Source organism: Lissotriton vulgaris, chromosome 6 (assembly GCF_964263255.1).
Source record: "Lissotriton vulgaris chromosome 6, aLisVul1.2, whole genome shotgun sequence".
Taxonomy (NCBI): Eukaryota; Metazoa; Chordata; class Amphibia; order Caudata; family Salamandridae; genus Lissotriton; species Lissotriton vulgaris.
The window spans coordinates 1556912376-1556936547 of NC_141694.1; the positions used below are offsets into that span (position 1 = coordinate 1556912376).

At 44.7% G+C, this 24172-nt stretch overlaps 1 protein-coding gene across 3 annotated transcripts in view; it reads right to left on the reverse strand.

Annotated features, from left to right (window-relative positions):
- The window catches only part of KIF16B (kinesin family member 16B), a 1618961-nt gene that overhangs the window by 487553 nt on the left and 1107236 nt on the right, over window positions 1-24172 (reverse strand). The window lies entirely within an intron of this gene.

The following is a 24172-nucleotide window of genomic DNA, read 5'->3' on the forward strand; positions in this document are numbered from 1 at the left end:
TAGTGTCAGCGCTGTTAGATCTGTGCAGGAGTAAAATAATTGTGCATCCACCCTCATAGAAGTGGCAGCCAGAAATGTCTACAGCTGCCAGTGGAAAAGAACTACTTGGCTTTCTCTCTACCAACAGCTCAAAGTCTCATGAATTTCATTCTACAACACAACTGACTAAAACCGAAATCCAGCCACGGGTCAACAGGAATCAAAATGGGTCTGGCTCTGGCGCCGGCGCAGCTGGAAGTCTTAGTGTCAAGGTTGGTGCAGGTCACAATGGCATGACTGGCATCAGTCTGCATCCATTGCCGGATCCATGGGGGGTCATTGGCACCAGAACTGTGGAACCTGATGGAGACCCCTCTGTCCCCACGGGGCTTGAAGGCACACCATTGGAGTCAGGCCACCCAAATATGAGACATATGGCCTCATAAAATTCTCTTCGCTGGGTGGGAGTCACTCCTGGAAAAATAGGGAGTCGGAGACCCAACCCAGGCACAGGTTCCGAAGATCGAAGCCTAGAACGCTGGGACTCCTCCACTGCATCAGTTGACAAACAAGGATAAGACAAGCATGCTTCGTACCTCTTACTGGAATGTCCTGAGGACTTGGAGTGGGAGGAAGAGGACTTGGGACTGCTGGAGCAGTGCCCAGAACTTCCTCTCGAATGTGACCGCGAGCTGGATCTTCGAGGAGTCATACAACACTGTGCGGACTGCGGGGCTGCCAGCAACTTCAGGGACCACTCCATCAAAGCCTTCGGAGCCATGACCAATCAGTTGGAGCACGACTTCCAGTCATGATCATGCTCCAGGCACCACAGGTAGACGAGATGTGGGTCCATGACCGACATGGCGCTGTGACAGGCGCCGTACAGCTTGAAGCCAGAAGTCTTCCTAGGCATGACAAAAATTCTAACACACCAAAAAGGAGTCGACAAAACTGTTGAAAGATCCTGTCAAAGTGAGAGAGAGTAGTTCTCTTCACAGATCAGCGCTTGACTGGCAAAGAAAGAAAAGAACTGATGTCAGCGTACCGAGATGGTGTCTATATAGGTGACGATGTGCCATTAGGGCACAGAAGTCGCTGTCACGTGGAGCTGACCGACGTCACCTACTGGCGTACAGAGGTATTGCTTGAAGAAAAATCTTCTGGATCCAGTCTGATGCCTGGGAAATTCAAAGGTATGGAATCTGCTGCTAGATCACTATCAGATTGTCCTTAAAACAGCTAATAAATAGGACGCTAGCGTGTAACACATATAGGGGGATTCTAAACCATGTATTGCTTTCAGTGCCTGGTTATGCAAACGTAGATGGAGTTTCTTCAATAGAGGAATAATGAATTTAGCCCTCTCAGCCTTATAGCATGTGCAAAAAAAGAGCAAATGTGAAATAATTGCTGGCTTGGAGAGACCATCACAGGGACAAAGAGACAGATGGGATACCGAATAGGAATGTGCAGGGTACCCAACCATTAGTAGAAAGAAATTCAGTCTAAATCTCACCAAAACAAAACAATGTCTTTTATTGGTGACAAAAGACAAAATAGGAAAGATGTCCAGTTGCCACTGGAGGTAATGCATGATAGGCCATTACTGAGATTTCAGATTGATTTTCTTGCAGTCTATCCTGGGATTGTTTGGCAATAAAAATGTTCTTCAGTCTGGATTTGGAAAATGCTAAACAATAAGAGGGTGTGCCATACAAAAACCCAATATCGAGTTCACTAAAGGATTTTTTCACATAGGCGAACCAGGAATTAATGAAGCTCTTTATCACTGTTTGGTTAAGGAGGACAGTATCCCTTTTCCAAATCGAAAGCCACGCGATCAGCGGGGCTAATTTAACAGTATCAGAGATAAACGGAACACCCAATTCCTCATGGACTAAAATGTTCGGACAGGAGCTGGGTATTGCCAGCATTCTTTTAAGAAATGTTTTCTCTGTTACTTGGAGGGACTCTACCCGCACTATGCTACGAACTCCAGGACCATAGGTAGGTATAGAAAATGTTTTTTCAGAATAAATATCTAGCTTTTCTTTAATTGGTTTATTTCCCAAGTTTAGGGCAAACTTCCATAGGGCTGCTATACTTCAGGACATCTGATTCGAAGTTCTCTATTCTATCTAGGCGTCTACCATCTATATTAAAAGGCATTTCTTTTTTCTTTTTCCACTACCCACAGTCATCACGTAATATTATGTTTTATTTACAAATAGGCCGAGGTCAGCCATAAAAGCAGAGTATGACTCAATACATTCTGTAGGGCTATTGGGGTCTTTGCCAGCAGGACTGCATCGTCCGCATAGAGCATAACGGGCAACAATATCGGGCCTGCCACTGGGACATTGTTACAATTTTCAGTCAGAACCCCAGCTAACTTGTTCGTATACAAGGCGAAAAGAAAGGGGGCGAGAACACACCCTGTCTCACCCCCTTTTCAATTCTAAAGGGTTTCATGCATTCTCCATTTTTTCCATAACGAATCACAGCCTCTGCCTGGCAGTATAAGTGTCTGATGAAAAATGTTATGGAGGGGTCCATGCTCATTGATCAATGATGCCCCACAGTTTACTGTGGGACACGCAGTCAAAAGCCAGGTCCATAATGCCATATATAATTGGCCTTTCTTTGCAATGGCATATTTGGCAGACATTAAGGCAAGATTGAGGCATTGGTCTGTCATTCTCCTACCCTTTCTCAAGCCATATTGGACTTCCGCAAGTATATTATTTTCTTTGGCCCATTCCTCCAGTCTATTTAATAGCAATCTGCCCATCATTTTAGCTGTGTTGGCAAGGAGAGAAATTGGGCGGTAATTAGCAGGATCTGCATCAGTTCTTGTCTGTCATTTTTGATATATGGATCCCCTTAACTAGCCCTTCTTGCTTGTGAGGCTCCCAGTTCCACAGACTTTTCCCTACAGACATGCTGTTAAGCTAGAAGCAACACCAATTGTTAGGTCTAGCTTGACAGTGCGGCCACCAGACACTATTTGATCAACTTAAAGAGCTTCAAGAAGAAAAACCAGGAGAGGGGCTTTTCTTGGGTCCCTTAAGTACTGGGCCGAAACACTCAATCAGTAATTGCTACTGGTGGTGTAAGTAATCACCACTATGGTACCTTATTGCGTGGTATGATCATTGAGTTTCACGCCTGGGTACTCGCTTCCCCAGGTGATGGCCGTCTCCGTCTGAGGTAGGGTATTGGTGGGATCTGTGCAGTGAAACATAAAATTACCTCCTATACCTTAAATATGAAATTCAATATGGGTGAAGAATATAGGGGTAAGATTAAAAGGTGAAGTGTTGATGTTGTTTGGATGGGAAAACTATCCTAAGTATCACACTTGAGTGGTCAACATGTTTCGGCCTTCGTTGCATTAACAGATTCAGGCCTCTATCAGGATCTTTGTAATATTCAGATCTCTTCTGTAGTAGTTAATTTCATGTCCCAAAAGTTTAATTTAGTCACACATCTTCTGTATGGTTGTTATGCAGGCTTCTATTGAACCTGTAGGACAAGGTACTTACCTTTGGTAACGCCATATTTGGTGGAGACATGATCTAGCCGCAGATTCCTTACCTTTGAACTTCCAGGTGTCAGGCTGGATCCAGAAGATTTTTCTTAGCAGTACTCCGGCACGCTGGTAGGTGGCATCCGTTGACATGCCTTGTCATCATCGGTGTCGTGTTTGTTGTGACTTCCGCGTCGCCAATATAACAGCCACCCTGGCGCACTAACATCAAAACTTTTCACAACTTTATACGCCAGAAACGCAGAGCCATGAAGTGACTGACCTTGGTGCGTGAAAAAAGACAGTGAGGGCCCTAAAGGGAAAAAGCCCTGACACTAAAAACAAGTTTGCAGTGCGGGGATGATGGGTGAGTCGGTCAGGAACATCTGATAGAGACATCTAGCTGCAGATTCCTTACCTTTGAACAGCCTTCTAAGCAATACCTTCCCTGGAGATGGGACTGCAGAAAAGTTTTAGACCAGAAAATCCTGCAGAACGGAGTGTTCAAACATGCCCTCCCTGTGAACCTGAGAATCCAGGCAATTGTGTCTGGCAAACGTGTGCAGAGTTGCACACGTTGCCGCTCGTCCAATATCAGCAAAAAGAAACCCACGCTGGAGGGCTGTGGTGGATTTCTTTGCCCTTGTGGAATGGGCCCTAGCGCCTTCAGGAGGCTGCTTCTTTGTCAAGGTGTAACACATTTTAAAACAGAGGTTAAGCCAGCGAGAGATGGTCCTCTTTTGAAAGCACGTCCCTTCTTTGTTCCCACATACGCTATAGAGAGGTGGTCATCCTCCCAAATCTCTTTGGTGTGATCAAGGTAGAAAGAGAACGCTCTGTTTGGGTCTAGACAGTAGAGACGCTCCTCTTCTTTGGAAGGGTGCGGAGGTGCATAGAAAGTGGGCAGTTTAACAGAGTGTCCCAGATGGAAAGGTGTTACAATCTTGGGCAGAAAAGATGCCCTAGTCCTTAGTACCACTTTGTCTTGAAAGACGGTCAGGTAAGGAGGTTGTAATGACAGTGCCTGCATTACGCTCACCCTCACAACAGAGGTGATTGCCACCAAAAAGGCTGTTTTGATAGTGAGCAACTGTTGAGGGCAGTTGTGCAGAGGCTCAAACCGTGTGCACATCAAGAAAGTAAGGACCACATTAAGGCCCCACTGTGTCATAAGAAAAGGAGAAGGGGGAAACAAGGGGGTTAACCCATTCAAAATTCCCTGCCCCAGAGGGGATTTAAAAAGTGAAGGCTCATCTGGCAGCCAAAGAAAGGCTGAGAGGGCCAAAAGGTAGCCCTTCAGAATGCCCAGAGCAGAGCACTGCTGGGCCGATGAAAGGATAAATAGGAAAACATCTGATAGAGAGGCAGATAAGGAGTCAATGGACCTTTCTGTACAATATTTACAAAATGTATTCCATCGGCATACGCATACCGATTTTGTGAAGGGAGAGTTTGGCTGCCAGAATAACTATGCAGACTTCAGGAGGAAGGTCACCATCTGTCAGCTGTCACGGCTCAATCTCCACACAAGAAGGTGGAGAATGGACAGATTTGGGTGGAGGACTCTCCCCTGCTGCTGCTACAGAATATCCTCCCAAAGGGGCAGCCTGATCGGAAAATTGATGCTCATAGCCAGAAGCTCGGGATACCAGATTCTCTGAGCCCAATCCTGAGCCAGAAGAACGACTTGTGCCCAGTCTCTCCTGATCCTCTTGAACACGAGTGGTATCGGCTGATAGGCATACAGGAGGCCTGAGCTCCACTCACGATAAAAAGCGTCGCCAAGCAAGAGTCGCCATGGAAAATCCAACACGCGAAACTGCTACATTGCATGTTGTCTTCGGAGGCGAACGGATCTAACCAAGGCTCTCCCCACAGCTGAAAGACACCTTGTACCACCTCCGGATGGAGACGCCATTCGTGATTCGCAGGGCACCTTCGGCTGAGTTCATCCGCTCTGGCATTCAGAGAACCGGCCAGATGTTGAAATGGCTGGGCATTGGCTGGACCAACAGGGAAATGCCCTGTTGGTCCAGCCAAGTCCAGAGACGAAGGGTCACTTGACAGAGAACCCACAACCCCTCACCCCCCCTGTTTGTTGCAGTACCACATGGCGGTAGTATTGTCAGTGAACACCTAAACCAGTCTGTCCTTGATGGAGAGTAAAAAGGATTTCAGTGCCAATCGGATTGCCCAAAGCTCCAATAAGTTAATGTGGAGCCTGGCTTCTGCCAGAGACCAGATTCCTCTGATCTCCACCTTCCCCAGATGGCCGTCCCATCACAAAAGATATGCATCCAGCACTACTGTGAAGTTTGGGTGGGGAAGGGAGAGAGGTCTGCCTTTGATCCAATCGTGGTTTGTCAGTCACCACTGCAGGTCTTTCGCAGTGCCCTCCAATGTCTGAACCTGGTCTGTGAGATTTCCCTGATGCTGAGCCCATTGGAACTTCATGTCCCACTGCAGATCCCACATGTGCTATCTTGCATGGTCCTTCAGCAGGATGCAGGACGCCATGAGGCCCAACAGCCTCAGTTTAATTCTCACAGAAATCCAGGATAGAGACTGTAACATCGGTATCACAGCCTGAATATCCTGGACTCGCCGTTCAGGAAGATCCGCTCGAAACAGCACAGTGTCCAGAACCACTCCAATGAAAGGGAGCAACTGAGAGGGAATCAGGTGTGACTTTGGCATGTTGATAGTGAACCCCAACAAATACAGGAATTTCGCCAAAGCCTGGAGGTGGGAGATGGCTGCTTGGGACGAGCCCGCCTTCAACAACCAGTTATCGAGACTAATGACGTCCAGAAACACTGATCTTCGCAGATGGGCTCCGACCGCCACCATCACCTTGGTGAACATCCGATGGGCACAGGTGAAGTTGAAGGGGAGCTCTGCAAACTAAGTGCTCGGGGTCCACTGTAAACCGCAGGCAGTGACGATAGGCAGGATTGACAGGAATATGAAAATAGGTATCCTGCGAGTCCAGCGCTGCCATCCAGTGTCCTGGGTCCAGTGCAGACAGGACCTGTGCAAGGGTGAGCATCTTGAACTTCTCCTTCTTGAGGAAGTAGTTGAGGGCTGTGAGGTCGAGGATAGGACGAAGGCCTCCGCCCATACTTTGCGACCAGAAAATAGTGGGAGTAATAACCACAGCTTGTTTCTGGCCCAGAAACCCTCTCTACAGCTCCCTTTGCCAAGAGAATTTTGACTTCCTCGCGGAGTAGGGCAAGGTGATCCTCTGTCGTAAACTGGAGGCATGGATGGAGGGTTAGTCTTGAAGGCGAGGGAGTAGCCACTGCACACTATTTACAACACCCACCTGTCCGAGTTGATGTCCTGCCAGTGGTCGTATTCTGCCATCAACTGACCGTCAATGATCCTGGGGGATTGGACTAGGTGAGTTTTGGAGTGGAGGAGGGGATTGTGGCTTGGCTCTACATCTGGCCTCCCGACTCTCGAGGGCAGGGAGAACCGCGTAAATGGCCCGCAGAAGTTGCTGAACTTACGGTGCCCTCTGGCCAGAATAGGTTTGGGATGGTTGGTAGCCCCTTCCGTAGCCACAAAAGGAGCAAAAAGCAGACAAAGGCTGGGATGTTGTGGTGAGGCCCCAGGATTTGGCCGTAGCCCACAAGTCCTTCAAGCATTCAAGTGCGGCATCTGGCTGAAGAGACGGGAGCCAACGAAGGGCATGTCCATAAGATTAGCCAGGACATCCTGCGAAAACCAGACGTCCTCAGCCAAGAGTGGCGATGTATGGCCACCATCGTGGAAATCGCTCTACCCAGTAAATCTATCATGTCTAAGCCACATCGGATGGCGAAATACGCTGCATCCCTCCAGTCGGAAATACTTCGGGAGAGAAGAACCGGGTCCTCCTCCGGGACTCTGGACAGCACTAGCGCAACTGTGTCCCATATCAAATGGGAATAATGGCCCAAAAGGCATGCAGTGTTCCCCGACCGCAATGCTAGACTGGTGGAAGAGAACATTTTCTTTTCAAAGCTTTCCAATTTCTTGGATTCCCTGTCCGGGGGTATGGAAGGGAACGCCCCACAGGTAGTGGAAACTTGAACCACTAGGCTTTGTGAGGTGGGAGGTGAGGAAAGCTGGGTTGCTCATTGAAGGGCAATGGCGGTGGGCAATCAATCTGTTCACAGGTGCCCCTGTGCTGGGCTTGGACCAGGTACCCAGAGTAAGTCCATCAAGCATCACTGAAAGCCAGCAAGGGTTCCGAGGTGATGACACCAGGCTGCAGGACCTCCTTCGAGACGTTAGTATTGACTGCCACCATTGGGAGCTGCAGGTCGAAGACCTCTACAGCCCTACGCACCACCATAGTGAATGATGCCCCCTCCTCCAAAGCCAGAAGCCAGCATGCCAAAATCTGGGGAGGTGTCCAGGCCACTGGCATCGCCCAGTTCCTCATATCAGCCCATGTCCTGAGGTTGTGGGATTTCTAAGGGATCCTGCTCCCCTTCCCAATCCTCCTCATTCATTCCTGAATGAGGAATGAGGATTGGGGAGTGGCTACACCAAGGACCTCAATTCCTGCTTCAAATTCTCAAGGCTGCGTGACCACCCTTTCGGCCTCTGAAGATGCTGCTTAAAGAATAGTTTCCCCACTATTTAGTGTCAAATTGGTCTAACTATTTCTAAATATATTTAAAGAAGTCCTTATTGCAAACAAAGGGAGACCAGTCCTCCTACTAGAGGACAAGGAAAGCCTTCCTTATCTTTACTACCTTCCCCGTTGAATCCTTTGTATTGAGAAACACACTTAACCACACTTAACCACACAATTGTTTAAATGATAATACATCTTAGCCATCCACATGATGTGCATACACTTTAATGTCCACAATCTTCAGATAACATCAGACCACCATAGCACCCCCCAAAAAAATGGTAATTCAGGCATCACCATGTAACTTCCATTTTGCTCAGCTAATTAGTGACTAAACACAGAGTTGAGCTACAAATCTCTTCATGTTATGTCTATTTCTAGATTGGTACGGGACCCTTGCCTCCCCTGATGCCTATGGGGCAAAGCCACTAATACTAATAGGTATTTATTGTACGGAAAGAACATGTGGTGCTTTCAGTACCTTATTTGTATTAACCCCTATGGGGCACCTTGGGCATACTCTCCATGCAGCTTCCAAAAAATACTTTTTACACAACTGGTCTGATGGAAGCAGGCAGAATAATATTTTTTACGAACAGGAATGAATCTATTAACTTTCCCCAAAAGCATTTAAGGAACGAGCCTCTCTTACGCCCTTTCTCTTCCCCACCAGTCTATGATGAGTTAAAAAAATTGTAGTGTGTCGTATGTCACCTGAACAATGATACAATGTTAACTTACTGCATATTTCCATCTTTTTCAAGATGTAGATATCCCGCTTGCACCTATACACACACTCAAACCTTACGATGCCGTTTTAATATACCATGCATGAATCAAATATAGCTGCACAGGATCTTTAGAGCCTCGCATTGGGAAAGGTAGACACAGTAACAAGGGAATGTGTACACAGGAATGACATAACATGTGCATACTAATCCTTGTCTGTATCCTTCACTTTCTTTGAATCTTCTCTTCCTAAAGTTACAGGCTTCACGGGGCAACTGTTGCCTAGCTTTATGTGATCAACAAAATAATTTTTTTTCAGAATCCTACTGAAAGAGTGCCTAAGATACATGTTGGCTCCAATAAGGGCAGATTTTGTGTGCTTCCACTAAAAAGACTGCTTGTATTTCACAGATCATTGCTGTAGGTCTGATCTGTTTACTATGAAATATTATGACAAAGCAAGAAGGCCCTAAACACTTACTGTGAAATACATGAGTTAAAGCCAATAGGTCTTTAGGGTGGAGTGTTATAACACTTTGACAAAGCCTACAGGTAGGTATTTTGAAACATGGAATCTCAAGAAATGACTCAAGTAGGCAGGTGTGTGTATATATAAGTATTTTGTTACATGTAATATCACAGATTATCGTAACAGACAAGTGTTTTGGTGTTGGCCACCCCATCAGAGGAACCCTGGAGGTTTTCACTGTGATAAGTGTCTCATTAGTTCCTGTTGGGAGGAGTTGTATTTTGTGTTGCAACCTGTATTTTTCTACATATTTTAAGTTGTACAACTGTATGCATGATGGTTGCAAGTTTTTGTGCACTTGAATATTTCGGGGTTGGGTAAAGTGCAACACCAATGGTAAAGTCTTTATAGGGTCATTGGAAAGAGTCAAAAGAGCATGCCAGATTTCATAGTCTTGATCTATTTAATATGAATCGTTATGACAAAGTCAGTAGGCCTGATATATGCAATGTGAAAAGTGTGCTTCAAAGACAGGGTTTAAAGGGTGTATTGTTAAGCCTGTAGGCAGGTATTTTGTTACATGGAATTTCACAGATTACAGTAGTAGGTAATGGTTTTGGTCTTGTTAGGCTCTTTTAGGATAGTATTTTGTTTATACAATGTTATGATAGTTTATGATCAGTACAATGAGCTTGAGCTTGTTAAGGGTGGATTGCTATTATGCTGAATTAAAGCCCACAGATAAGTATTTTGTTACATGGAATCTCACAGATTACCATAGTAGGCAAGGGTGTTGGTTACCACCTGTGACAAGCTGTTGGTATAGATGATATGTACTGTCAGAATCCTGGTTAGGACATCTTAGGAGAGACAGTGTTTTACTTTTCCAACTGTAATTTTATATACTATACAATTTCATGACTGCATACCTGACTGTTGTTTCATGGGAAACTTACGATCATTACATAGAGGTCTCAGTTGGTTACATTGATAGGTCATTGAGAACAGCTATAGGCCTGATTAGTTCACTAGGAAACATATTTATGTTGCCATAGGTTTCATCTGATTTATTATAAAAAATTATGAGAAAAGCATTAGGCCTGAAATTGATTGTGAAAAACACATGTTAAAATCAATGGGCATTTAAGGGTGGATTGTTATTTATCTGTATTAAAGCCTACCAATAGCTATTTTTTTACATGAAATGTCAGATTACTTTTGTAGGGAATGAATTTAGTGTTCATTACTGCCTCTGGCAAACTACATGCAATGTAATAGTGTAAGCTAGAATTATTTCTTAGCTCCCTGCCAGGATTGTGAGAAAAAAAAACCATTAGTTCATACACCCAATTACAAAAATATACCTCCGTGTAGATACATGCAAGATCTTTGGGTCAACTTTGTTCTAGTCTTCGTCTTTCTGAGGGTCACTTACACTTTGCTTCCATCCATGACAAAGAACTAAATGGTGTTATAGTTCAGTTCGCGTAATTGGCTCTGTTACCCTGTGAATTATAGTATTTTCTGATCTTGTGTGTACATTCACTTGCAAATGAGTGTGTTTCAGTTTCAGGGCTTTTGCCAATCCTTCAGTTTTTAATGTTCTCTTTTTACACTCTTCCTTCGATTTCTTTGCTTCTCCTCTTTGTATTTGAATGTTTTCAAGGAGGATACTACAGCTCTCCAGGCAGCACTAACTGTTTGGTTGCTTGAAGCTTATTTCATATGCAACATGCAGACACAGAGGACATTTACTCTAAACCAAGATACCATTATTGTAGGAAGGTAGGATCCTTCTACATGGCTACCCCCACTTTTAGCCTGGTGCTAAGCTGTTTTTAGACTAGTCTGACTGGGATCCTATTAATCAGGAACCCATTCTATCTGCTTTCTCCCTAAATTGTTGTGTTCAGTACTTAGGTACATCCCAGACTGGATACTGGGGAACCCTTATAAGTCCCTAGTTTATGGTACTAAGGTACCCAGGGCATAGGTATCCCAGAGGTCTCCCATGGGCTGAAGCATGTATTATTTCACCCATGAGAGCCATTCAAAATAGAACTACAGGCTGCCATTGCAGCCTGGGTAAGCTGGTGCTAGCACCACTTACTAAAGATATAGGTTTCCTATATCTAGGGCCACTGCACTTAAAACCTATAGGTCAGCCCTATAGCAGGCCTTTGCAATCCTGAAGGCAGGGGGTGTGGTTCTAAGTGAAAGGGTGCCTCTGCATGAGCAGGACATGCCAGCAGCCTACGGAGTCCATTCTCCCTGGTTGTCAGTGAAGCAGCCATATACTATATAGAGGAGCACTGCGTAATTACGCGATGACCATCTCGGAAACGGCTGCAACAAATCCTATCATGTTTGATATCAAACATGTTGGAATCATACCCCCACAGGTATGATTACAAGCACTGAAAGAGCCCTATGTTAGGATCCCAGTGCCAACCTTCTAGAACTGGACAGCACCCAATGGTTGCTGCCGACCAGAGACACATTTTTGCCCTCCTTTTGCTGAGCCGAGCTCGAGCAGGGGAAGGCAGAACAATGGGCACCCTGTCACAGGGAGATGTGACCACCTCCCAGACAGGACTCAGAGTATTGGGACAGGGTGGGTGCGCTTGCCAGTCTGCACGAGGGGCATATTTGGTGTCCCTGTGCATAATCCAGCTTAAACAAGTCCTGGGAGCCATTGGCTCGCGCTCTGGCGTGAACCTGGACAAAGGACATGGGAGTAACCCCCCCCCCCTTTCAGGGGAGAGTCCCCTGAATCTTCCAAACCCTTTCCCTAGGGTACTTAAGGGCTTACCTGGGTGTAGGTCCCTAGATTTGTCGTGAGATTAGATTCAGATCAGACACAACTTCTACTATTTGGGCACTCTGGACTTCGCTGGACTTCGTTTGGGCCGGACTGCCTCCCTTCCAGTCTGCTGCATCATCTGTGCATCAGACAGGAACCTTCCAAGGCATGTGAAGCATCAAAGTCACTTGAAGAAATCTCCCTTAGAGAGAAGGAGTCACTCCACTGCATTTCCAGGCACTGCAACTAAGTCGACCTGTCTGCAGATCCTGAGCTCTTCCGGACTCCATGGGCTCTGCAATTCAGGTGGTGGTTTTCCACAGCTCCTGAGGACTGACCTGTCCTCTCACCAAGTTTGAGGCCAGTATCCCTCGAGGCGGTTGCAATAACCGAACCCCTGTGCACCGGGTCCAACTTGCAGTAGCAAAGCCTTGTTGCCTTCCTTCCAAATAGACCTTCAGGCTCCAGATAGCCCCAAACGCGAGCACCTCCAGTGACCAGAATCTTCAGCCACACTGCATCATGTGCATCCTGCTCTGCATCTTTTGATTCGCTGCTTGAGGTCCTCTTGCAACTTCAGTGCCTCCAGCCTGTGGGTCCATTTGAGGGTCACCTTTGTTTCCTTTGGGCTCCCCTGATTGCTTGGGCCTGCCCTAACTCCCCTGCTTGTGGTGAGTCCCCTGGACCCTGCTGGTCCCGGCGTTGCGCCTTCTTTGATTCCTGCGTTGGTTGCATTTGCCAAGGCTTGTTGCTTCTCCCTAACACCGACCCCTCAACACTCGACATCCTTCGTGGGACAGAACATGCAGGACTCCTGGTCCTCCTCAGCATTGCCTGGTCCTCACAACTGCAGAGTCAAGGTCCTTGTCACCCATCCTTCAACACCCGACATCGGAGGGCAATCGTCTTTTAAGTTTCCTGGTCACTCCTGAGTGACAGACTCTGTCCCCTCTGCCTGCAGGTAGCTCTAATCAAGAATCCATCCTCGGATTCCACAGGACACTTTCTCCTTACTCCACAGTGGCACTTTCCTGAAGCCCTTCATGGGTTCAACAGCGGTTTCCAACACCACTTCACACATATGCACCCGGTTTCCCTTGTGTAGGTAACATGCAGTACTAGGGTATCTACAGGTGGGGTGGCTCTCCAACCTTTTGTTTTCCACGGGGTTTCTTCAGGGTCCAGTGGGAAGGGTCCTTATTCTTTAAAAATCCAACCGCGACTTACCCGTAGAGTTGCACAGAGCAAGCGGTCGTGTCCCCACACTGCACACGCTCTCCGTGGGGTCCCTATTCACTCACCTTGGGTGGTTTCTTGGGTCCCCAGCACTTCTACGTCCACTCGACATTGGCTTGACCGGTCGTGGTTCTTATACTACTTTCTTAATATATGGTTTGGTCCCCCCTGCGGCCCATTGTGTATTCTGAGCTCCTTATTGTATTTTTTGCTAAATTATTTTGTACATTGTGTTTATCTTCATGTTGGAGATATTTAAAAGTACTAGAGTATCATATAATAAATACATATTTTTATAAATACTTCGTGTGATTCTTTTCACTTAATCTATACTAAAAGATTGAACTGTGGTAAAACAAGCTGCTTTACACTCCTGGACTAAGCCTGAAGGCGGCTCTCCACAGCTACCACTTAAAGAGCTTTCTACGGTTGTCTAAGACCTCTTAAATTACTATAAAGGTTGTCTGGAATGGTGCAAGGTGTCCATTTACATAAGTGTACATCATATACCGTGCCACCTTCTCACAATTATAAAATGCGGCTGTCCATTGTGTATTGTTGTTTTACCGTTACAAGATGGGCAAGATGTTGTTTCTAAATGTGGCAGTCATACTTCACCTTTAAAACAATGATAGACTATTTGCAATCATTTTGCAAGACTAACTTGTGCTGCTACATCTAGTTTTGCTACTGCAATCATATGCCCATGGTGTTTAGACTGAAACATGTTTTGATTTTCCTAATTGCATTCTTATAATTTATCTTGCTTATTTTGCCGAGTTTGTGTGTGTTTTGTTGCAACTGTGCCAGAGGGTGAAGGCAACATGGAGTCAGTGGATTGATGAATTGATGCATGATCGCAAAGATGAGTGACAAAGTGCAAGTATGATTAATTATTGAGTGACTAAAACCATCAATGACAAAAAAGGCCCTTTCATTTATAGGCCAGACCTACTGGCATTGCTATTGCCTAGTTAATTTATTTACCAGCATGCAGATACATTGTTCTTCCTTCGCACACAGAAGCCTGTTTTCAAGGCGAGGACTGCCCCAGCACACCACCTCCTATTACGCACCTGTCTACTCCAGCACCTGTGCTTTTCAGATTTGGACACTCACGATTGTCTTGCAGCGGCATGCAGTTGTTATCTTTCCCTTCATGCTGGGACGCGCGGCTATGTTTATTGCCAATCGATTGCTCATGATGGGCACCTCCTTTTGAGGTTTCTAATGTGTGCCCCACGCCATTTTCTAGGAGAGTGATCACACTACTCAGTGAATTGACCTTTGATTCGGTTTTCCTCTGTGCTTGGGTTAGTGCAGTGATGATCCACTTATGGCTATATTTTGGTCAAGCGGTACAAATTTGGCTTATGATTCCGATTAACATAAAGGCCCATAACTATTGTTTTTAGATGTAAACTTACTCATTTGAAGCTCTAGATCACACTGCCATACTATGAGAACACTGACCAATGACTAACCCCATTCAAGGGGTAAGTGCAGTTATATTTCACAAGTTGCTATTGCTTCATGAACCTAAACAAATCATTTTTTTCATTACTCCTACTAACCTCAGACTCCGTTCCTTTTCCAAATATTATACCCTCATCAGGCTTTCTTATTCACCCCATTTAGGGACGCTCAATCTCATGGCCTGGTGTACCTCATTTCTTTCGTGGATTTCTTTTCCACAGAATCAGAATAAAAATCTTCCATGTCATTTTGCCCTTGAGCCTGCTTACAATTAAGTATAAGTAAAGCGGCCTTTTTAGCTTTGCATTTTTGACCAGTAAGACTTGGTTCCAGTTCTCTTAGGTTTTATTACTATTATGTTTCTACAGGGTTCCTACTCTCCTATTCTATTCGTCTGATGATGACCTACTGAGTTAATGACTTTGATGTTGAAACGTCAACAAATCTTTTGGTTTTAGCCTGATTTCTACAACACCGACATAGGAGGGAAGTGGGCAGAATCTACCCGCCTGCTGCCCACCTTTAAATTACAGCAGCCACTGTAGTTTAATATGTTCTTTTTGACTATCACTTGAGCACTGTACCGTCGCCTAAAAGCCCATGTACCACCTGCTTCTGCTTGAATTTGTACTACGAACATATATTACATATCAGATTATAAATCGATTAACTATTTTTTGGTGTTGGTGTATTATATGACTTAAAGTGATTTATTCCATTGGGTTACAATTCAAGTGTTCCATAATCAAGGTACCAGAGAAATGGTCCCGAAAGAACTTCTGTTTTTGGCACTGAAAGCATTACGCCCAGGTTGCTAGGAGCATTGCAGTGCCACTGGTTTGCATTACACCTCAGGCACACTATGGTATTTTTCATAATTCATGATCTATTTTTGTCCCATAGTTTGCAAATTATCTGAAAAATAATGTTAGAGAAATCTGGACTGTTAGTCTGTGGACTGTCTGTGAACCTGGGTTTGCAGACTATCTGCAGCCTCAAATTTTCAAAAATACTAATACTAATCCTACTGCATGACGTAGCCTTTTCTCCCATCGTCCATTTTGGTCTCATGGATGCAAACCCGGATCCGTGGACATAAAGCTCTCTGACTGGCATCCCACAACTTGAAGAAAAATGTCAGAGCTGCTATTAAAGATGCATGAACTTTGTTCCAGCATCCTGAAAAAACATTAAGCCACCATAGGGAGCTTGGGAAGCATGCCCTGACCCCTTGGCTCAGATTGGGCATTGAGGTAGAGCCCCTAAAGGAACCCTCCCGATGTCAAACTGAAAATAAAAAATAAACTAGTTTGTGCAGTTTATGAACCCAGTCTCCCAGCACAGATCCCAAGGTCTGCCATTCCAGCCTGGGGGCCTGCGTGCCAATGACAAGGGGTCTTGGACTCCTTCGGGGTTCGCAGCCCACCAGCCTGGGTTCTCAACTTCAGGTCCAATGACACATATTAACAGAGTAATAAAGTCTATACAAATAAAGAAGGCAAACATAAAATTGAAAATGTTCAAATATTCTGTAAATGTGAAGGAATTTGAAATTGGAAGCTCAAACTCAAGTTGATATCTGTAGATTGATTTGTGGGAGCAGTGCAAGTGCATCAAACAGAATACAGTATGGATGATGGGTGGCATCAACTGAATTAAGAAAAAGTCCAACCTTGCCATTAAAATTAAAATTTAGATTTTCAAATATTTGTTTGTGAATTAAATATTTTCTCATTTGTGCATTTGTATGATGAAGCTTGTTTTTGTATATTAGTCTATTGTTTTGAGGTTCGAATCATTGGAATTGCTTAGGCTGGAGTACCCAGACGGCAATACTTATATAGTGGGGGTAGCCGGATTCCAATAATGACTCAATGGAGTCCCCAGTTTCAAGTGGTGATTAAGTGGGGATTCACAGAAGTCAAAAGCTTAGGACCCACTGCTTCATAGCATTAGAAAAGCGTACTGCTTTCATAGGATCTTGGAAGTTTTCATTAAGATCATCTCTGTAAAATATTTCTTTTGACTGAAAAAACAAGGTTTAGCCAAAAGTCCTGTATTCACATTAACAGTGCTATGTAGCATATTAGTTACCATCAATGGGTACCAATGAAGCAGTGGCACTGTGCTGAAGAAGGCCATCAACGTTTTTCCCTTTAAGTTGCATCCTGTCTAATGGTATACTGAAGTTCAGCTTTCTATGCGTATTCAGTTAAGTTGAGCCAAAATCCAGCCAGTCAGCGTCAGCCAAGGGCCTCTAATAAATGCAGAGTGTATGAAGCTGACGATCAAATTCTTATTTAGATTAAAGTAATTTGAGTTAGAAATTATCATCTTAAAAACTGAAACTAAGCACTTTCTTGCTACCATTCATTCATACTATTGGTTTAATTGTTGTTAAAAATAAACATGGGAAAGTACATTTATGGGAGTGCTTTTATTGTTTTTATGAAGTTTGTCTACACGTTCGGTTTTGTTGAAATACTTTACCAACCACCCTGTCATCAGATGGAGACTAAAACATGGGATTCTGTTGAACCATAACCTCGAGCAGCTATCTCCAGATGAGTCCACCTAGTTTAACTTTAAAGATTATTATTATTATTATTATTATTTAATTTTATAGAGCGCGTAGTCACCCGTAAGTATCCCAGCGCTAAAATCAGTACAACTAGGAGTCAGCAAGGGAAGGGGAGAGACAGTTTAAGGGAAAAGGTGGGTTTTCAATTGCTTCCTGAACCGTAGGTAGTTGGATTCGGTTCTCAGGTAGTGCGGTAAGGCGTTCCAGAGACGTGCGGTGTGAACCGAGAAACGTCTTCCTCCTGTTCGGGCCTTCTTAATTCTGGGGGTGACAATGAAGTGTTCCTGGTCGGAGCGGAGGGATCTAGGGGCTTTGTATGGTTTGATAAATTTTTTTAGGCTTGGGGGACCATTGTTTTGGAGCAGTCTGTGTGCTAGGCAGAGGGCCTTGAACATCACACGTTCTCTAACCGGAAGCCAATGGAGACACTTCAGCGCTGGTTTGGCTGAGGCTCTGGCCGGGGTGTTGGTAAGGATCCGGGCAGCTGCATTTTGGACCCTTTGTAGTTTATTCAGGGTTGCCTCTGGGGCCCCTAAGTAGATGGAATTACTAAAGTCGAGCCTAGAAAGAATCAGTCCTTGGATCAGCAGTTTTTGAGAGTTGTGGGGGAGTAGGGGCAGGATCTTTCGAATTGACCTGAGCAGTTAAAAACACGTACCGGCTACCTTTTTTGCCTGTGTTGCAAAAGATAATTCCTTATCGAGCCAGACACCCAGGCTTTTTACCTCTGGTTTCGGATCTGGGATCGGGCCTAAACAGGGTGGCCAGATGTTATGAAGTGAAGTGGGTCCCTTCTGGCCAAGGAGGAGAATGTCAGTCTTTGAGCCATTAAGTTTCAGAGACGATCTATTCATCCATTCATGACATCTCTGCATTGAGCCCCCATTGAAGCCCATGGTGACCTCAGTCATTAATCTACTTTTTCACACCTCTATAACTCAGGGGCATACGTATCAAATACTGTTATTGCGATTCTCAAATACCGATTTTTAGAGAATCACTATTTGAGAATCGCAAAATCGGATGTAATAAAAAAAATCCCAAATATTTTGCAATTCCTTCGTATTCCTTAAATGCGATTAGCAATTTGCAAATCACAATTAAGGAATATCTTCCCATTCATTCCTATGGGCTAGGAGGCCCATAAGAATGAATGGGAAAACATTCTCAATTTGCAATTAGAGAATCGCAAATTGAGAATGCAATTTCAAGGGTGCCAGGGTGTCAAAAGGACACCCTGTTGCACCCCTGAAATATGTATGTGTGCACATGTGGCACACATACATGCCCTAAGGGCATGTATGTGCTCCACATGGCACTTTGAAAAATGCAAAAAAGTGCATTTTTCAAAGAAATCGTAATTTACCACCAACTTGAAGTTGGTGGTAATTTGTGATTCCTTAAGGCCAAATCGCACTTTTTCTGTGCTTCATACATTGCATTTAAGGAATCGCAATTTGTGATTCCTTAAATGCAATCGCAAAACAGAGAATTGCAAATTTTGCAATTCTCTAATTTGCGATGCTCTTTTGAGATGATACATCCCAAAAGGCCTTTTCCCCTACGCAAACGGGCCGATACTGAGAATCGGCCCTTTTGCAAACGGGAAAAGTGCTTGATACATATGCCCCTCAGTGTTTCTCATTACAGAAACCAACATGCATGTATAAAGGGGAAGCTAAAGTGCGAGTGTGCCTTTAAGGAAAGAGGGAAAGCATTTAATAGAACTTGATGGTTTAGTAGCTCTGGTATTAGGTCTTGCAGTCAAATTAGGAAAGACACTTTTTTTCTTTTTTATTCTCTTAGATGAGACTACAAATGATTTGCTAACATGTTTTAATATGGGACTTACATTGCTTCACCATTCGGCAGTCCAATTAGCAGCCACGAAATCCAATCTAATACATCTAAAATTCCATCTAGTGTCCAATTTATGCAGCACATATTTATAATCTAAACACCACAACAAAGCAATACACCTGAATAAATCAACACCAGCAGTATTCATTGGAAACAGCAATTTATGGAGCTCATCAGCTAAACTGGTGCACTAGACTATTAAATTAATAAAGTTGGCATGCCTCCTTACAGAGTCTCATCAATATTCAATTATCAGTAGTTTAAAAAAAAAATGAAGCAACTCTTAAAAGCCTAGCAGGCAAAAACAGATTAAGTCTATATCACATTAATGAAATAGAACCTATATACCAATCAGTAAAGAGACCGTGTCACATGGGTTTTAATAAAAGCTCGGCATACAAGTGATCTCTCATTTATTCGGCCTTGCAGCATTACCTACCAGTATAAAATAAAAAGACAGAACAGAAAACAAATAATTCACAGCAAAAACGACGGGCACTGCTTTACAGTTCAAGAAGAAATTTCATGAAATGTTAAATAGAAACGTAAAAAAAAAAATCAGCATTTGCAATGTGTGACGTGGGAGTATATGGAAACTCATTTGAATGGTGACACGTATCACCTATCACAAAACTAAAGACAGCGATGGATCAGTGATGCGTCAGTATTCATGAGCAACACTACTTCTATTTTTGTTGGTAACAAAGTTGCAGTCTTTCCCTCAAATACTGGAAAATGCTAGCAAACTTTGTAAAATTCAAGACATTTTTGTTCTGCAAAATTTGCCATAATTTTTTTTAATGATTTCACTTTACCTTTTTTGAAGCAAGTATGCGCTTTGCATTTAAAAGTCTATCAAGATCCCAGTGGGAGTCTGGATCACATATAAAAAGACTCATCAAGAGACATCTTCTGTCCGAATCAGTCTACAGTGCTTATATTGTGACACTTTATTTAATGCAAAATACACAAGGTGATAGACGGAATGTGGCGCATTGGGAAAACATTCACCCCCAGTCACAGATCTGGGTTTAATCCATCGTTATTTTGCTCACCACGCCGCCCCAGTTCAGACATGGCCATATGCAAATCAGTCTTGACCCAGTGCCTCATGTGAACAGTCCAGCCCGAACTGGCAAGCCATGTCTTCCCTGGACCGGAATCAAGCATCCTGGGACCGGTTTCTGGCTATAATAATAATAATAATAATAGGGGCATTTGTAAAGCGCTGAGTTACGCACACCGGCGTGTCCCCGCGCTATGGGGAAGGGGCGGAAGCTGGGATTTTAACTGAGGGGCGGGCAGTCTACCTGACATATAGATATGTTTTTAATTTCAGTCGTCTTGAGCCAGGATAGCTTGACTCCAGTGGCGTAGTGAGCACAGGACCTACGTCGGGGAATACCCTTCCCATATAGGGCGAACAGCAAAACACACAAGGTCATGGACGGAATGTTGCACATTGGCAAAACATTCACCCCCAGTCACAGATCTGAGTTTAATCCATCGTTATTTTGCTCACCATGCCACACCCTGTTCAGACATGGCCATATGCAAATCAGTCTTGACCCTGTGCCTCATGGGAACAGTCCAGCCCGAACTGCCAAGCCATGTCTTCCCTGGACCGGAATCAAGCATCCTAGGACCGGTTTCTGGCTATCAGCCATCTTGAGCCAGGATAGCTTGACTCCAGTGGTGTAGTGAGCACAGGCCCACCTCTGGGCACAACCTTCCTACATATGGCGAACAGCAAAACACAAAGGTGATAGACAGAATGTTGCACATTGGCAAAACATTCAGCCCCAGTCACAGACCTGGGTTTAATCCATTGTTATTTTGCTCACCACGCCACCCCAGTTCAGACATGGCCATATGCAAATCAGTCTTGACCCTGTGCCTCATGGGAACAGTCTAGCCGAACTGCCAAGCCATGTCTTCCCTGGACCGGAAACAAGCATCCTAGGACAGGTTTCTGGCTATCAGCCGTCTTCAGCCAGGATAGCTTGACTACAGTGGTAAAGTGAGCACTGGACACACGTCTGGGCATACCCTTCCCACATGGGGCAAACAGTAAAACACACAAGGTGATGGACGGAATGTTGCACATTGGCAAAGCATTCACCTCCTGTCACAGATCTGAGTTTAATCCATCGTTATTTTGCTCACCACGCCAAACCAGTTCAGACATGGCCATATGCAAATCAGTCTTGACCCTGTGCCTCATGGGAACAGTCCAGCCGAACTGCCAAGCCATGTCTTCCCTGGACCAGAATCAAGCATCCTAGGACAGGTTTCTGGCTATCAGCCGTGTTCGGGTTGGACTGTTTCAATGGCCACAGGTTCAGGACTGATTTTCATATGGCTAGGTTCAAACTGGAATCGCATGGTGAGCAAAAAAACGATGGATTTCGGCCCAGATCTCTGTACTGGGGTGAATGTATGACATTGTTCTGCATTCTGTCCATCAACTGTTGCTTTTGCATATGTTACCCCGAGTGTAACAGGTATGCTCAGACATGAGTCCTGTGCTCTCCATGCCACTGGAATCAAGCTATCCTGGCTGATGAGGGCTGAAAGCCCGAAGCCGGTCCTAGGATGCTTGTTTCCAGTCCAGGGAGAACCTGGCTTGGCAGTTCGAGCTGTACTGTTCCCATGGGGCACAGGGTCAAGACTGATATGCATATGGCCAGGTTCAAACTGGAATGGCATGGTGAGCAAAAAAACGATGGATTTAGGCCCAGATCTCTGTACTGGGGTGAATGTATGACATTGTTGTGCATTCTGTCCATCAACTGTTGTTTTTGCACTTCATTTAACGCAACATTTCAAAGAAACAACATAATGCGATTATGTACAACTTTAGTAAGAAGCTACGATCTGACTATCTTCATATACCCTGAAGAATGTCTGAATTGATCAAATCCCGAACAGACAGCATGTCCTAAAGAGACCCAGCTCAATGATCTTCAGCGTGCCTGTCTGGCCAACAGAGTGGGAGGTGAGTGTTCCTGTTCTTACCTGCATATTCACCTAGGATAGCAATACACGTGGACTGTGGCACAGCTATTTGGTACACTGCAGTGGTGTAGGACCCACAGGGTACATATGCCTCTGTATATATGGATCACTGAATGGGCAGGAGTTAAATCTGTTGAATATTTATGATTAACGTGTTATAGGTATCATTTTTTTCTAAATTAGAAACTATGACTCCATATGTTGATGCCCCATTAATATTGGAGGAACAGTTTTACTGTTTGATCTCTCAGGTATTGCACCAAACTAAGATTGGCACTGTCCCCAAACTAATGTGGCAACTGAATGAACACCACGTTGACTCTGGAAGTGATAACTGGCGCTGCATATTAGCACCACCCAAGAACGCAGAAATGAGTTTCTTTGTTGACACAGGCTGATCGTTCAGATTTGGAGCTAAAAACAAAAACTATTATTTGTACCAGTGTGCCGAACTCTATTTTGGGACCGTTTTAGAAGGAAAAGAGTCCATTCCATCAAACATTGAAAAGGTAGGGTGGTGAGAAATCTCAGGTTAGATAGTAGATCCAGCAGAAAGAATGCTAGCAAAAGGTAGGTAACCTGTTCTCCTGATGGATACGTCTAATTGCAGATTCCTCACCTGTAGAATAAATACCAAAGAAGTACTTCCCACAATGGTAGGTCTGTGGAATGATTCAGACCTAACAGTCCTGTAGGACTAAATGGCAGAAATACCTTCCTATCAGACTTGGTTGTAAAGCCAGCAATGTTTTGTAAAGGTGTGGAAGGATCCTCACGTTAGCAGCCTGACAAATATCCAGGGTGGGCACTCTGCGTGCCAACACAATGGTAGCAGCCTTGGGCCTGATGAACAAGTTATATCTGTAAGAAACATTAGTTAGTGATAAATTCCTTATCTTGGAATTACCCCAAGGCGCCAGACTGGATCCGGAAAGTTTTCGTCAGCAGTACCCCTTAGCATCGGAAGGTGGAGTTGTGCGGTTCCGCATCTGTCGTTGGCATCGTGGTTGCCGAGATGACGTTGCGGCAGCTACTTAGACGCCGCCCTCGCACGCTGGCGTCAGTTCTGTACACGACTTTCCATGCCAGGAACGCAGAGCCATGCAAGATACTGACCATTGGTGCATTGAAACTAGGGCCCTGAAAGGGATTACCTTAACCCTAGAAATCAGTTTGCAGAACGGGGAGGATGGGTGGGGCGGTAAGGAAACTATCACTAACTAATGTTTCTTACAGATATATTGATCCTGAAGGTAAGTAACTTGTTCATCTGAAAGAAGCATGTAATGACATATTCCTTACCATAGAATAGACACCTCAGCAATAACAACCCAAGTGGTGGGTCTGCGAACCAAGATCACACCAGAAAGTCCCGGAGAACAGAATGGTAAAAGAAGCTGTCTCTCCGGACTTGGCTGTCCAGGCAATAGTGCTTAGTAAAAGTGTGCAGCGAGGCCCACGTAGCTGCCTGACAGATGTCTTGTAAGGGGACACCAAGTCCCAATGCCGTAGTCACAGCCATCGCCCTGGTGGAATGGGCGCGTAGCCCCGCCGGAGGCTCTTTTTTAGCCAGAGAATAACAGGCTTTAATACACAAGATGACCCATCAGGAGATAGTCTACTTGTGTACGGCCTGATCTTTCTTGGCACCAACGGAGTCAACAAAGAGCTGGTCATCCACCCGGAACTGTTGTGTGTGATTCATGTAAAATGAGAGTGCACGTTTTGGGTCCAGACGGTGGAGCCTCTCTTCCTCTCTGGAAGGATGCGGAGGCGGAAAGAAGGTGGGCAAAGTGATGGTCTGCCCAATGTGAAAGGCAGTGACAACCTTTGGCAGAAAGGATGGATGTGGTCTGAGC